Source organism: Protopterus annectens, chromosome 5.part1 (genome assembly GCF_019279795.1).
Source record: "Protopterus annectens isolate FY-2018-M chromosome 5.part1, PAN1.0, whole genome shotgun sequence".
NCBI lineage: Eukaryota > Metazoa > Chordata > Ceratodontiformes > Protopteridae > Protopterus > Protopterus annectens.
The window spans coordinates 656949621-656965277 of record NC_056736.1 but is presented as its reverse complement, the minus strand read 5'-3'; the positions used below and the strand labels follow the sequence as shown (position 1 = coordinate 656965277).

Below are 15657 nucleotides of genomic sequence, written 5' to 3'. Positions count from 1 at the left end.
GCATTTCCTTCACCTCCCTCTCCCTTTGCGTCTGAAAGCTCCTCCTAAAACTTCATCCAAAATCTTCTGTATCCTTTTTTGTACCATTTTTATAAAGATTTTATAACCTGTATTTTGCATTGTTATCAGTCTCTGTTTTTTATATCTTTTATTTAATTTTTCCATATATATATATATATATATATATATATATATATATATATATATATATATATATAAATTATTTCAATACAAATCCATTCATCTGTTATGCATTTCTCTATCCATTCATTTAATATTTTACAAATATTAATTTCTCATTTTCATTCACCTTTTTATAATACTCATAACCCAGTCTATCTATTCCAGGTACTGATTCTTCATTTCCTTCTTTTATTGTTAACCACTGTTAGTGGTACAACAGGTAGCACACTCACCTTTGGTGTAGAAGGCTGTGGGTTAAATTCCCTACCAGGCAGGCTAAATGCAGACACTGCAGTGCAGCAAAAGAGGGATGCTGCACTCCTGAGTGTGCAGTCTTTTGGATGAGATGTTGAACTGAGGACCCATCTGCTCGAGTTGGTGGTAGCTCAGCGGAATGTAAAAGATCCCACAGCACCTATTAAAAAGAGTAGGGATCCTTTGTTTATATACAAAAATAACTCTTATTAACAAAATTACATATTTACAAAAAGTTGCAAGTGTACAAATACATATATGCAAATCTGTTAACACATTTATACTAAAATTTCATCCCTGTTAGACCCCCCCATTCTTTTTTCCATAACCACCATCTGAATTTACATAATATTGTTGCTAAAATCCATTTACCATTAAATATAATTTCATTTATTCTTTCATTCCAGATAACCCACTAAGCATAAAATAATGTATCTATTCTTGTAACATATTCTTTATTTTTAATTTTATATCAATATTTAATCATATTTATATTTATTTTATCTACTTCTTTTATATCTTCAAAAAAATCTTCTTTACGTATTTTTCCCATAATTCAAAAACTTTTCTTTTTGGTGACAGTGTACAGTATCACTTTTCTTCATATATGACATATTTCTTTTTACTGGCGATTTATTTACTACCGATCTTGGCAAAAAATCTTGACATTCTACTTTCTGACTACACCATTTGCTTCTTATTTTTAAAGCTTTAATTTTTTCATCTGATGGATTTTCCATGGTTTTACATAGTAATGTTTTACTAATATATTCTTATACCATGCTTTTCTATCTTTTTTCTATATCATCAATTTTTTCCACAAAAATATTTTTCTTGGTAATATTTTATTTCCTCATTTATATACTCATTTTCTTTTTTACTCTTTTTTACCATACCCCCAAATTTATCATACTTACATTTATACAATTTTACTACTAATCTCTAAGCTTTTTCAATTATCCACTTTAACACTTTGTACAAATTTAATGAAGCAATGTATGCCACTGGGTTAATTAACCTTAAACCTACTTCTTCTTTATTTACATACAAAACTCTTTTTACTGGGTTTAATCTAGAAATCCATACATACAAAAAATATCTACAATAATTCATTTTCAAATCCTGTTTATGAACATAAATACACTTGCTAAGTATGCTACCTTTCCCATCAGTACTGAATTTGTCAAATAAGCCTTTTTCCGAGTGTTAATTTACATGTTGTCCAGAAAAGACAGGTTTGTTTTATTTCTTCTTTTGTTTTTTTTTCCCAACAAATTCTTCTTACATCTTTACTCCCAAATTTTGTACCTAACACAGACAAACATTTACAAATATTTTTACTTTATTATTACAATACACTGACATACATAATATAGTATAAGTTAGAAAGTTAGGAAATTATTTCATTATTACCCATAAGATTTTAAGTCAAGTTGATTAAATGCCTTAAGGTCTCCTATCATGATTCTTTCTTCTTCCTTTCTGTTCATAATATCATCCACAATTTCTTTATCATTAATAATTCTTGACAACCTTTCCCCTTTACACTGTACATGCTATTTCCATAATATTTTTCCATTTTAGTTTCAAATCTATTTTGTATTATTTTCATAAAGATCTTATAGTCATTATTATTCAATATTATTGGTCTCCAATTTTTAACTGTCTTTTATCTTCCTTCTTCCATATCAGTTTAAACATTCCACTGCATAATTCTTTATACATAAAACATTCACTTAACCATTCATTCTAAATCTTTAAAAAATATATTTTTTGCCAACCCCCTTAAATTTTTATACGTATCATATCTTATTCCTTCTGGTCCTGCAGTTGAATCTAGTTACTTGCCCTAATACTGTATCTTGCTCATGCAAAGTAATGTCCTTTTCCAACTCTTTATTCTTTTTCTGTTAACTTTTTTTTACTTTCCACGTTCTTTCACTACCTTATTTTTTTCTTTAAACATTTATTGTACATATTGCAATACATTATTCATAAACTTTTCCCGAGTTCCTTCTATTTTTCCTTTTGCATTATTTATTTTTCTCAATTTTTATATTTTTTCCTAAATATCATCCACCATTCAAAACAGCTTTTTATAAAATTGTCTCATAGTAATATGATCTTTCCATAACTGTATTATTAATCTCTTTCCTCTTCATTCCATGCTTTCATATTTATCATTTTTATTCCTTTGCCTATTTCTATACATTCCTTGTTTTCCTTCATCTCTAGCCATATTGCAAGATTATCAGAAAATCCTCTATCAACTATCTCTACTTCTCCTATAACCAAACCTTCTGACAGTATAAAATAATTTATTTCAGTTCTATAAATACCCCTTTTGTAAGTCCATCATTTTTCCCCAAAGTTTTAACTTACCACAACTTATAACTTGTATAATTTCCTTTCTTTTTATGCTTGTCTCTTAAATCACAACTAAAGTCTCTTGTTATGATCTAATATAATTACATCTACATCACATGTATTACATCACTCTAAAATTGCTGATCTTCTTACTATATTCTTTCACATTTACAGAAAAACACACTAACATTTTCATTTTCTCCTTTCCTTAGGTTCATGGTTTCATAAGTCCATAGCTAATTACTAGGCTAGTTCTTAATAGGCCAATCTAAGCCTAACTGATTTCCTTCCCGAAGGTGAGAATCAAACAATGTACCTTGTGTCTGTGAGTACAAAAATGCCTTAACCATTATACCAAACCCCAGTCTTTAGCTGTATATATTCTTTTTCATCAATTTATTTTCTTTTTTTTCTTTTATACTTATCCCTTTTACCAGTATAATTTTTTTTCTCTTTTACTACCTCGCAATTTATGTCTTCATCACTTATTTCAGAACCTTCTTCTATATCCTCTGTATTATTTTTTTCTCATCCAATTTCTTCTATTTCTACTACTTCTAAAATCTCTTCTCTGTTCATTTTTTCCTCTTTCTTTTTCCTTATTCTTATGTTAATTTTTGCAATCCGCCTATAAATATTCAATTTTGTTACATTTATAACATTTCAATTCACATTTTTTTGCATTATGTCATATTTCCCACAAATATAACATTTTCTTTTGTCACAGTTACTTATCAAATGTCCTTTTTCACAAAAAAAATGTTGTAGGGGTTGTCCCCAGTATTTTAAAACACCCATATTCCCCTCCACATTTATCATGCTTGGTATATGTATATTTTTTTCCTATTCTATGTTTAACACAATATTATAATCCCAGCCACCAATCCATAAACCTTCTTTGTCATAAACATTTGTAATGTCCAGTACTTCTCTACATAATGCTTTCAACGGTCCTTTCAATGTCTCTCTTTCTACCTCTGTCCACAACTGTACATAAATCTTCTTTTGTGCTTCTCTTGTAAATGCTTTTATCACAAAGATTGCATGGGTTACAGACTTTTTTTTATATTCTCCAAGAAAATTTTCCATTGAGAGAACAGTCTCAAATATAATTTCACAAAATGTCTCCTTGTTAATAAGAATAAATGCTCTTACTTCATGTGGTTTTATACCCAAAGTAGTTGTTAAATTGTCCCACACTTCATACCTATCCATTTCACTGTCTTCTTTATTTTGAATGCTTACCACATACCTCCATTTTTCCATTTCTTCTGCTTCTTTTCTGCTACACCACTTTTGCCTTCTTTTACTTTCTTTGCATATGTTTTCGTTTTCATTTCCATCTCATTAGTATTCTACAGGATTGCCTCTGCATCCTCCTTTTGTATTTTTTTTCATACAGTCCCTCCAGGACACATCTCCTTCATTTTTCTGGCTCACTCTGCGCCACCATTTCTTTAAGTAAATCATCCTACAACCATCCTGACTGGAAGGTTGTAATTATACATCCATCATTTTTTGACTCATCTACATCAAACAGGTTTCTTTGAAACATTTCCTCAGAATCCTGTACACATTCTCTGGACTTGATATTTGTGTTCTCCTTCATTTCTTTCACCACTCTATCATCTCTTTCTCTCTCCATTTGCCTCCCTGTTTCTGTGGGATGCCTCTGTACCTGAAATGGAAACAGGAAGTGCTCCTCCAAAATAGGTTCCACTCATAACAATGATGAGTAGGGGAAGTTCCCTGATGCTCTGGGCAAATTTCTCCTAGTAGTATAAATACCACCTCTGGTCTCCCCTGAGAAGAGGCTATCAGCCTAGTGAAGGTAACCTGGTGAACAAAGGATGAATAAGTAAAATTACTTCTTCAATTTCTGTCACACAGCTCTCTTTTTTACAGAATTCTTAACATTTTCAGATTTTTTTTAAAATCCATACTTCTTGTATTATTGCATTTATATTATACCAACATTTCTACAAATTGCATTATTTCTCTCTCTGCCTCTTTCTAGTATTTTCTTCTTTCACTTATCCTTAAATAATATGTGTTTAACTTTTTCTCTGTTTTTTCATATAGCTCCCCTTTTTTCTTATTCGGTCACCACACTATTTTATTTGTTCATGTTATTTTGTAATTTCATTATACACTCTTATAATACTTTGCTTTATTCCATTTCCACAAACTATTTTCTTTTATTTTTCTTTATACGTACTTTTTATAATATACTTATATATATTTTATAATATACTCTTACTGCCATATGTTGTTATGCTGTAAAATGTATGCTATAAAATGTTATGTTCCCTTTTCATCTCATCTGTTTCAGCAATCACTCCAGTCAATCTTTTTATTACCTCTCTGTCAACTCCTGTTCTAGCCCATACCACTCTACGGTGTGAAAACTCAGCCATTACACCCTGGTTTTTACTTCTTTTGGAAACAGCACATAATCTATTTTAGTTCTCAGAGTCACATTTTTACATGTTCATTCCCTATTTTCAACCCTCCATGTCTTATAACTTATCTTACTTCTGTAATATATTGTATTTTCCCCTCTCCTTTCCCAAAATTGTAGTTAAAATCTCCCACCATAATAATCGACATATTTAATATGACAAAGTTTTTACATTCCTCAGACATCTTTTCTTTTCCATCATATTGGTGTAGCACGCTACAATTATGCTTGCACATCTTTCCCTTTTCCTTGTATCACATAGCACTGGTCTTCCAAATACTACAACTATCACATCCAGTAAAAAAATCTTCCTGTACATATCTCATACTTAACATGTACCAGTCACATTATAACATCAGTTTCTTCTGTTCTGTTCTTCTCCTTTCCCAAAATTCCCCTCTTCCCTTCCTATACTTTCTAATGCTGCATAGCTTGTTTTTATCTTGCACTGTGATGCTTTCTGTTTCTACGCATTTCTTATTTCATTACCTTCCTCCCTCTCTTTACTAGGCATATTTTCTTCTTCAGTTTCTCCCTTACAGCATTTTCTCTACTATTATCTTCAGTTACATTATCTTCAGATTGCCTTTCTTCTGAAATATTTTCTTTCTAGTTAAAGTCAAACCAAAAATGTCCAGCCTCATATTTTCTACTCTTATCCATTCACCCAAACTGGCCACATCTTCAGTTTTGATTGTGGAAAAAAAGAGTGAAGCAAAACCATGCCAGAGTAAATAATGCTTCTCATTCCCACAAAAAAGTGTACCCCATTTCTCATTGACAGTTATAACATTTAAATGTGCTGCATTTTTTCACTCATGCACATCTATTGTCACCCATATCTCCTATCTTCTTGTTTACATTTCTTTTATCATACATATTTTTTAGCTCATGTACCTTATTACAGACAGAAAAAAACAGTTCCTTCATGTCATATGTTTTGAACTGAATATTTATTTTCTTCCTTAACTGCAGTCCCAGGTTCTGAAAAATAAACTCATTCCATGGTGTAAATTAGCTCTTTTTCCAATGTATTCATACAATTTTCAAGTAAAGTAAATGTTTCAAAAAATACCGTCACAAAAGACTTCTGTTACTAAGTCTACTAATGCTCTTACGTCCAAAGGTGATACAATACTCTCCATAACAGCAAACATGTTAATAATATCATTGTTCTTTGTTTTGATTCTTACCACCAATTTTTCTTCTGGTTTTGTTGTGTTTGCAGCAATTCTTCTGTCCCTTCTGCTTCAGTTACCACATCTTTCTTCTTCCTGTTAACCATTTCTGCATACGTTTTTTTTTTACTGCTCACAACAACACCTAGTTACAGATGTTGGCCTTTAAAACCAAGTACTCCGCTGGCCACGTATACTCCTGAATGGCTGTCAGAACCTTCTAGTAATCCAATTTCCTTTCCTGATTCATCTTGCAGTACCTTCTCTGTCACCTCTCCCATTACACCATCCACCATGGTACTCCAGATTGCTCCCTCATCAGTATTTGGCTCATCTTGATTCATCATCTTCAGTAACACAGGCATTTGCAGACCTCCTTCCTCCAACTCTGTAAGTATAATCTCCTCACGTACAGAGTTTATGACATTTCAGTATTCTGCAGCGCTTCAAATTACTGATTTCTTCTTTCCTTCTCCAGCTTGGACTTCTCCAAGAAATAGTGACAGCCTTCTATTGCAAATAGTGACAGCCTTCTATTGCCTTCCAGTGCTCAGAAAGAATAGGGGAAGTTCCTTGGTGCATTGGCCACATTTTCCCTAGTCAGTATATACACCACCTACGGTCTGCCCTGGAAAGAGGTCATTGTCCTAGTGGGACTAACAACGTATAAATAAAGAAAGATAAATAAGATAAATATTTTTTCATTCTGCCATCTCCTCAGGTTGGCTGCTCCTCTGGTAAAACCTTCTCTGTGGTAACATATACTGCTTCACATTACGTCTATGCTAGCCAGTTTCTGTCTGCAAAATATGCCCTCATAATCTTGTGTACTTCCTCCTCCTCCTCAAAATGAGGCTGCCCACTTAAATTTTGTTAATTCCTTTAAGAGCTTCTTTTACTGCCCTCCTTTCCTTATTTCTTCCATGACAAATTCAATAATCCCTTTAAGGCTGGATATCAGATTATCTTCTCATCCAGTGTTACTGTCACTGTGCCATGTGCTTTAATAACTGGGATTTCCCATTCTTTTTTTTTTAATCATTAAAGTTTAAATAAAAAATATCCTTTTTGAATTACTTTATGACTAAATATTTTGTCTGTATAATGAGTGTACTAACAGGCCATGGCTAATCAAACAATTTATTTTATTATGTGATGTAAGCAATGATATTGTCTGCTCATTAAGAAGAGGAGATGTGCTGCTTCATTAGAATAGTTTTTCTTCTTCCAGAGATGTTTACTTTTGAATAGCTAACCTCCTGCTATTAAGTGATAACCTGGCAAAATTTCAAGCTCCCATAAACCGTGAGAACACTGCTGCCTATGCAGAACTATTCACATAAACCCTGTGCAAGCTTCTTCTTTATTTCCATAAAAACACTTTTTCTAAAATTGTACCCTGCAAGCCCCTGGGCAACCATTGTGATACTGCAAAAAATGTTCTGCAAGAGGGCTATCAAGGTTATCATTTGAAGAAGTACAGAACTAACTCAGAAAAACAAGCCACCCTGGTGGAATCACAAAATCAATAGGCTGTATAACAGATCAAAGAAAATCATGGCAAAAATTAGGAGGTGCAGCACCCAGCAGGATAAAACAACTCTCATTAAACTAAAAAAGAAATTATGTACTTACCATAACGTTCCATGTGAGTTGTTCATCTCGCCTTCATTCTTACTGATGGGTTCGGAGCCGATCCTCGGCTCTGAGTCGACCAAATTGCAAAGCTCGAGGTCTCTAACAGCTCGAGGCCAAAAACCCTATCCCATCATGCACCTCTACCTCCCCAGATCTTGTTTGCTGTCAACTAGTGCTAAATCTATATCAGATTCTGAAAAGGAAATCATATACACAACTTGTGACAGGAAACTCCTCAGAAGAACCAAAACCAAACGTAGAGCCTCTCTCGAACTTCCAGACATTGGATGGGGGTAGGTGGGGGGGTCGTAAGAATGAAGGTGAAAAGAACAACTCACATGGAACATTATGGTAAGTACATAATGTCTTTATGTGAAGTTGTTCAATCTCACCTTCATTATTACTGATGGGTAACATCCCCAGCACCACATACTTGGGTGACTCATGGGAGTACCTGTCTAAGGACAGCAGAACCAAATGAACCCTGTCCCTAGAGGCCTTGTCTACTTTATAGTGAGTTATGAAGGTATGTGGCCTAGACCATGTGGCAGCTGCACAAATAGAATCAATGGGTAGTCTGGCCAAAAAGGCCATGGAAGTAGAAACAGCTCTGGTTGAATGAGCCTTGACTTTGTTCTCTAAAGAAATGTCTGCAGTGTGGTATATAAAGGATATGCAATCAGAAAGCAATTTAGACAAGGTAGATTCAGATACTGCTGCACCTGTCTTGGAATCTGAGAATGAGACAGACAACTGATCAGTTCTTCTATGGTCTTTTGTCCTGTCTAAATACAAATGAAATTGTCTATGGATGTCAAGCTTGTGAAGCATATATTCCAACTGATTAGTGTGATTGGGAAAGAAAACAGGTAATTCAATCGCCTGATTAAGGGTGTACTCTGAACAAATTTTGGGTAAGAAAGAAGGGTTCATCCTGAGGGAAACCCTATCTTTGTGGAATATCAAATATGGGTGCTTAACTGAAAGGGCTTGCAACTCCGAAATTCTGCGTGCGGATGTAATGGCCACCAAGAAAATGATCTTCCATGAAAGATATTTCAACTCACAGGAAGAAGCAGGTTCAAAGGGTAGAAGAATAATCTTGGATAGGACTAAATTCAGATTCCATATTGTGGCAGGTGATCTAACTGGTGGGCTTAGATGCATCGTACTTTCAAAAAAGCCTTCGTCATCTTGTGGGACATAATACCATTTCCCGATTCACCTATATGGAAATTGGATATAGCAGCCAGTTGTACCCGAATGGTTGCTGCTGCAGCTCCTTCACTGAACAGCTTGGTCAGAAACTCTAAGATATCTGATATGGAGGCCAGAAAAGGGTCAATGTTATTCTGCTGAGCCCAGACTGAAAACCTCTTCCATTTACTGAGGTATAGTTTCCTGGTTGAAGATTTATGTGAGGACAAAAGAATATGTTGAGCTTCCTCTGATAAATTTTGGAACCTGGCTATTCTGGAAATTGGAGCAGCCAAGCTGTCAGCTTGATGGACTCAAGTGAAGAGTGAAGAGCTCCTGAAGAGTGGGCCAGAAGATCCGCCATTGGGTCCAGGATCCAAGGTTCTTCTACTAGATGAGGCTTCAGAAAGGGGAACCAGATTTGATGAGGCCAATATGTGGCTATTAAGATAAGTGTCCTGCCCAGAAAACTGGCTTTCTGCAAAACTTTGGGAATCAGGGGAAAGGGAGGGAAGGCGTAAAGGAGTCCCGGGGGTCAGTCGTGTGCAAGCGTGTCCCTCGGGGACTGTCTCTGTTGAGGGATCAGGGCAAAGTAGTTGCTGCATTTGGAGTTTGTGGGAGTCGCAAAAGGTCACAGCAAGGCTGGCCCCATCTGCAGAAAATCATTTCCGCTACTTTGTTTTTGAGGGACCACTTGTGAGGCAATAGAATTGCCCTGCTGAGTCTGTCTGATATCATGTTAGATTTTCCTGGGATGTGCGTTGCTATCAGAAAGCGCTGGGTGGACTCTGCCCACTTCCATACTCTTAGAGCCTCTCAACATAGGGGATAAGATCTGGTTCCATCCTGTTTGTTTATATACCAGACTACGGACATGTTGTCTGACTGGATTGCAGTTGTGCCCAGAGGAAGAGAGTCTTGAAAGAACTGCAAAGCTAAGAGAACCACTCTCATCTCTAGGATGTTTATATGCAATTGAGCCTCGTGTATCTGCCATGTACCTTGGGCTGTCCCTCCCTGAAAATGCCCCCCCACCAGATCAGGGAGGCATCCGTGGTCACCATTACAACTGGAGCCGGAAGGACAAAAGGACATCCCATGGTTACCCATTTGGCCAGTTGACATCAGAGATCTAAGGCCATGTCCTTCAACTGAATAAGCTGATGCCTGGTGGGTGCGGTGAGGAGCCAGTCGTCCAAATATGGAAACACCCGGATTCCTTCATGTCTCAAGTGAGCCATGACCACTGCCATACATTTGGTTTGACTCTGGAGGCTGTAGTGAGACTGAAGGGCAGAGCCCAAAACTGGAAATGACTGGCTCCCAGCCTGAAGTGCAGGTGATCCCTGGATGGCCTGGCCATTTTGATATGGTAGTACGCATCCTGAAGATCTATTGAGCAAATCCAATTGTCTTTCCCTAGGAGCGGGAGTATAGACTGAAGTGTGACCATCCGGAACTTTGTCTTTTCTACATACTTGTTGAGTCTGCTGAGGTCCAAAACTGACCTCCAGTCCCCTGTTTTCTTTGGCACTAAAAAGAATCTTGAGTAAGTTCCGGATCCTTGCGGGTCTGCCGGGACTGGTTGGATGACTCTTTCTTTCTAATAGTTTTTGAACCTCTACTGTTGCTACATCCCGTAGACTGGGTGGAACGTCCGGTATTCCTCTTGTTGGTTTGGGGCGAGAATGAAAGGGGATGTAATAGCCTCTGGATATGACATTTTGTACCCATTGGTCTTTTGTAATTTTGAGCCAGGTGCCTAGGTACAAAAATAAACATCCCCCAACTGCCTCCAGAGCAGGACAGTCAAGCCTCCTTTCAGGAGTGCTGGTAGGGCTTCCCAAGGAACTGATCCCTGTCGCCCTGGTTCTGCTGACTCCCCCGCCACGTGGGCGTTGTCTTCCATCATTACCCCCTCCTCTGCCCCTGGAGGAGGCTTCACCTTGTGAGTTCGAAAAGGCCCCTTGGGCTTTGCAGAACCACATTTTCCCTCCCCATTGACCTTTAGGATAAGGTCTAGCAGGGGTGGAAAAACAGACTCCTATGGCAGATAGAGTCTTTCCATCTTGCTCACATCTGGTGAGGGTCTCTTTAACTTTTGGTCCGAAATGGGAAGAACCATCAAATGGGGCGTTCACAAAAGATGACTTGAAAGGTTCCACAAAAGAACATAAGTGCATCCAGGAATATCTTCGAAGAGCTATACCTGTACCCGCTGCCCTACTCATCCTATCAGCTGCATATGATATGAAGCGCATGGAAGAGTTAATGATAGAATTAAGGGTAGCAACCTGAGACATCACTTTCTCCGCCACTGCATTGGCTACTGCACCCTGGAGAGTATCTCCTAGCTCTTTCAAGAGATCTCTTTGAAGCCTTGTGAAGTGGGTTAGATAGTTCAAAGACCGAAGAGCAAAGGTCGTAGAACTGAACATGGGCTTGCCATATCTGTCCATAATCCTAGATTCTCTATTAGGAGGATGGACAGACGAAGAGGTCTCCGACATCTCTTTCTTAGTGGCTGCCACAACCACCATGGCATCAACAGGAATTGGTTTGGATAAAAAGGATTTATCATGAGGTGCTGAGATGTATTTGTCGGGCCTCCTAGGAATGGGCTCCATAGTATCTGGTGAATCCCATGCCCTTCAAGATAAAAGGTCCATCAACCCATAGAAGGGTGCAGTCCATAATCCTAGATTCCCTACTAGGAGGATGGACAGATGTAGAGGTCTCCAACATCTCTTTCTTAGTGGCTGCCACAACCACCATGGCATCAAAAGGAATTGGTTTGGATAAAAAAGGATTTGTCATGAGGTGCTGAGGTGTATTTGTTGGGTCTCCTAGGAATGGGCTCCACAGTATCTGGTGACTCCCACGCCCTTCGAGATAAATGGTCCATCAACTCATCAAAGGGCGGAGAAACCCAAGAGGTGGAGGGTCGAGACCCAAAAGCCTTCAGGAGCATCGATTCATCTTCAGTAGGCTTAAGGGGCTGCCAGTCACCCCTCTGCTTAAGGATCTCTAGGATATCCACAAAGGAGATATCTTCAAAGGGGGACTTCGGGGACCCTACCGATTCCTCCAAATCGGTGTCAGATGTGATGGATTTCTGAGGGGAATCTAAATGTCTCCTCTTACATAACCTCTTCGGAGGAACCTCTTCAGTGGGAACTTCTGGGGATGTCTCGGAAGAGCTAGGTTCCCCAATGGGGATTCCTGAGGCTCCTGGTCCCTACGCTTACTGTGGGTCTGTAGTGATGGAGAAGATTCCGGTGCTTTATGGGAGGAGGTGGCCATTTCAGAGGTTGTGACTGTCTGGGGGGACAAAACCCTCCTCATGGCATCGAAGGCTCCGGTGCGAGGAAGCACCCAGGTCCGAAGACACCTCTGACTCCTCCCGCACCAAAAACGCAGGCTCTGAGCCAGAGGTGGGGGCCAAGCTCATCCATGCCGATGCCCCAAGGGGAAGATCGGAACCGACGCATCGGTTCGACTCCCCTCCCGGAGCCGATGGGAGAGTGTCGGCTCCCAGAGTCCGCCTCTGGAGCAGTAGACATCAGGGTTGTCAGTGCCAACAGGTCCGAAGTGAGTGTCGAAACCAATGGTTCCACAATCGACTGAATAGCTCCCTCAGGCTCCGATGTCTCGATTCGAGTCAGAGGAGGAGCAAAAATGAAAGGAGATGACTTTGTCAGTTTCGAAACTGCCTTGAGTCGAAGCCGACAGAATTTTAGCCAGCGCTGAATTCTGTAACAGTCTCCGTACCACACGATCCACATCCAAATCTGAAAGTCTGGAAGCTAAGGAAGGAGCCAGTGAGCCCAAAATCGGAGACTGTAAGGTCGGAGAGACCGGTTCCAAAACTGGGGACTGGCTCCTATCAACTACCTGTACAGACAGCTCTGAGGACTGTGGAACCGAGACAGGAACCTTTTTAGAAATCTTCACAACCAAAGAGCCCTTCGGATCCGAACTTGCAGTAGATGAAGCAGAAGATGACTGTTTCGAACGGAGAAGCAGTATCCAAGTCTGACTGAAAGGCAGACTTGATAAGACCACATTGAACCAGTTTCCTCTTCCTCTCTGACAAAACCCTGACACTGAACCCATGGCAAATAGAACAAACTTTCTGGAGATGTACCTCTCCCAAACAGTAAACACAGGTGGTGTGGCCATCTGTGACAGACATTTTCTGGTTGCATTTAGGGCACTTTTTAAACCCTGACTTAGCTTTTTCAGACATAATGAAATATCTAATCTTGCAACTAACTCACTGAAAGATATCCCAGTAAAAAAACAATAATAACTAATAGTTCCACAAATTTAAGAAAGCCTGTGGGAAAGGAAATTAAGCCTAACCAGTTACAGTTATAAAAAAACTTAGGAAAGCCTAAATCGGCTATACGGGATAGGGAAGAAAACCTAAAGCGGCACCAACAGGGCCTAACGCCAGAAATGAGAACACAAAGTTCTTTTGATTTTTCTCAAAACTAGCACAATAAACTAGCACAAAAATAAAAAGAAGGTCAGCCTATCCTTAGCCGAATACACACATTTTTTCCCCAGAAAAACTACCAAAAAAGCTACAAAAAGACCCACTGATCTGAAAAAATTACGGCCTGAGCTGTAGAAGACGCACAATCTGTTGCAGCGGCAAACTAGATCTGGGGAGGTAGAGGTTTATGATGGGATAATGTTTTTGGCCTCGAGCCGTTAGAGACCTCGAGCTTTGCAATTTGGCCCACTCTCCGAACCCATCAGTAAGAATGAAGGCGAGATTGAACAACTTCACATTAAACAACTCAGAGGACAAATAAGGTCTACCAAAGCCCAATTCAAGGTAAGTTTGGCCTTCCAGGCCAAGGACAACCACAAGGTATTCTTTAGCTATGTCAGCAACCTCAAAGGCAATACAAAATTGTGTGCAGAGCTCATTGTAAATGGAGCCACCTATACTGAACAAGAAGATACAGCAAACCTCCTGGCTGAAAAATTCAGCTCCAACTTTACCCATCTCTTCCCTCAACTCTCCCTCAGGAAATACCATCAAATGTAACTCCCCCTACTATCACTAGGGAACACGTCCTTAATGCCCTCTCTAAAACCAAGAACACTGCATCAATGGACACAGACAATATCCCAGGACACCTTCTAAATAGCATGAAAACTTACCTATGAGGGCCTTTGGAATTACTATTTAACTGTAGCTCCAAACAGGCTTTGTGCCTCATGAATGGAGAACAGCAACAGTCATCACTCTGCACAAAGGTGGGCCAGCTACAGACCCTGTAAACTACAGACCCATACGTCTCACTAGTTTATATGTAAAGCAATGGAAAGAATTATCATGGAAATGTTCAGAAAAGATATAGTAAACCTCCAGACATTGGACCCAACCCAGTTTGCTTTCGTCAAGGGCAGATCATGCCTACTCAACCTGGTGGACTTCTTTGAGAAGGTAACCAAAGCACTGGATGAGGGAAAAATGGTTCATACTGCCTATCTTGACCTGGTTAAGGCATTTGGCACAATACCCTACTCAGGCATTGTTGGCAAACTCAACAGGTTAGGTACAAACTCGTATGTTACCTGGTGGATAGCCAAGTAGCTCATAGAGAAGATCCAGGAAGGTAGAATTGGAGAGTCCACCTCTACAAAGAGGCCAGTCACAGGTGGAGTCCCTCAGGGATCAGTCCTTGGACCACTCCTTTTTGGCATTTTCTTCCCTGAAGTCAAGGCCAATGTCAGTGGTCTCTGGCTACTAAATTTGCAGATGACTGCAAATTAGGAGCTGTCACTGAATCCCACAAAGACACAAATATTCTCCAGGAGGGGCTGATACAGTCAAACAACTGGTGTCAGAACCATGGACTAAAACTAAATGCCAAGATATGCATAATAGTATCCTTTGGGAAGTCATACACCCCTGGGTAACATCATATTGACAACACACCCCTTAGAGTTGATCCAGCAGTCAGTGACTTAAGGACACACACAGTCTATACTTTGATTATGACGTGTCTGCAGTAGTGAGGAAATCATTCTATGTTGTGCAACTTATAAACAAAGGTATGGCATCTAATCCAAAGAAGTCATTGTTCCACTATATTTGGCATTCATCAGACCTATCATTGAGTGCAATGCTGCCTTTGGTATGTACCTAACCAGGCATATCCAACAACTGGAACGTCCAAAGAGATTCCTCACTAAAAGAATACAGGGTGTAAGTAAAATGTCCTATGTAGACTGCTTGAAGGCCCTATCCCTGTATTCTGTCTCCTACAGGCTTTTGACGTGAGATCTATGCCTGTCATACAGGGCATTGTCAGACACCACTCTGATGGACCTCCTGCATATCCACAAAACAAACCG

General features: G+C 38.9%; 1 protein-coding gene across 2 annotated transcripts in view; it reads right to left on the bottom strand.

The window, feature by feature from the left end:
• LNX2 (ligand of numb-protein X 2) overlaps positions 1 to 15657 on the bottom strand; it is a 670209-nt gene that overhangs the window by 262641 nt on the left and 391911 nt on the right. The window lies entirely within an intron of this gene.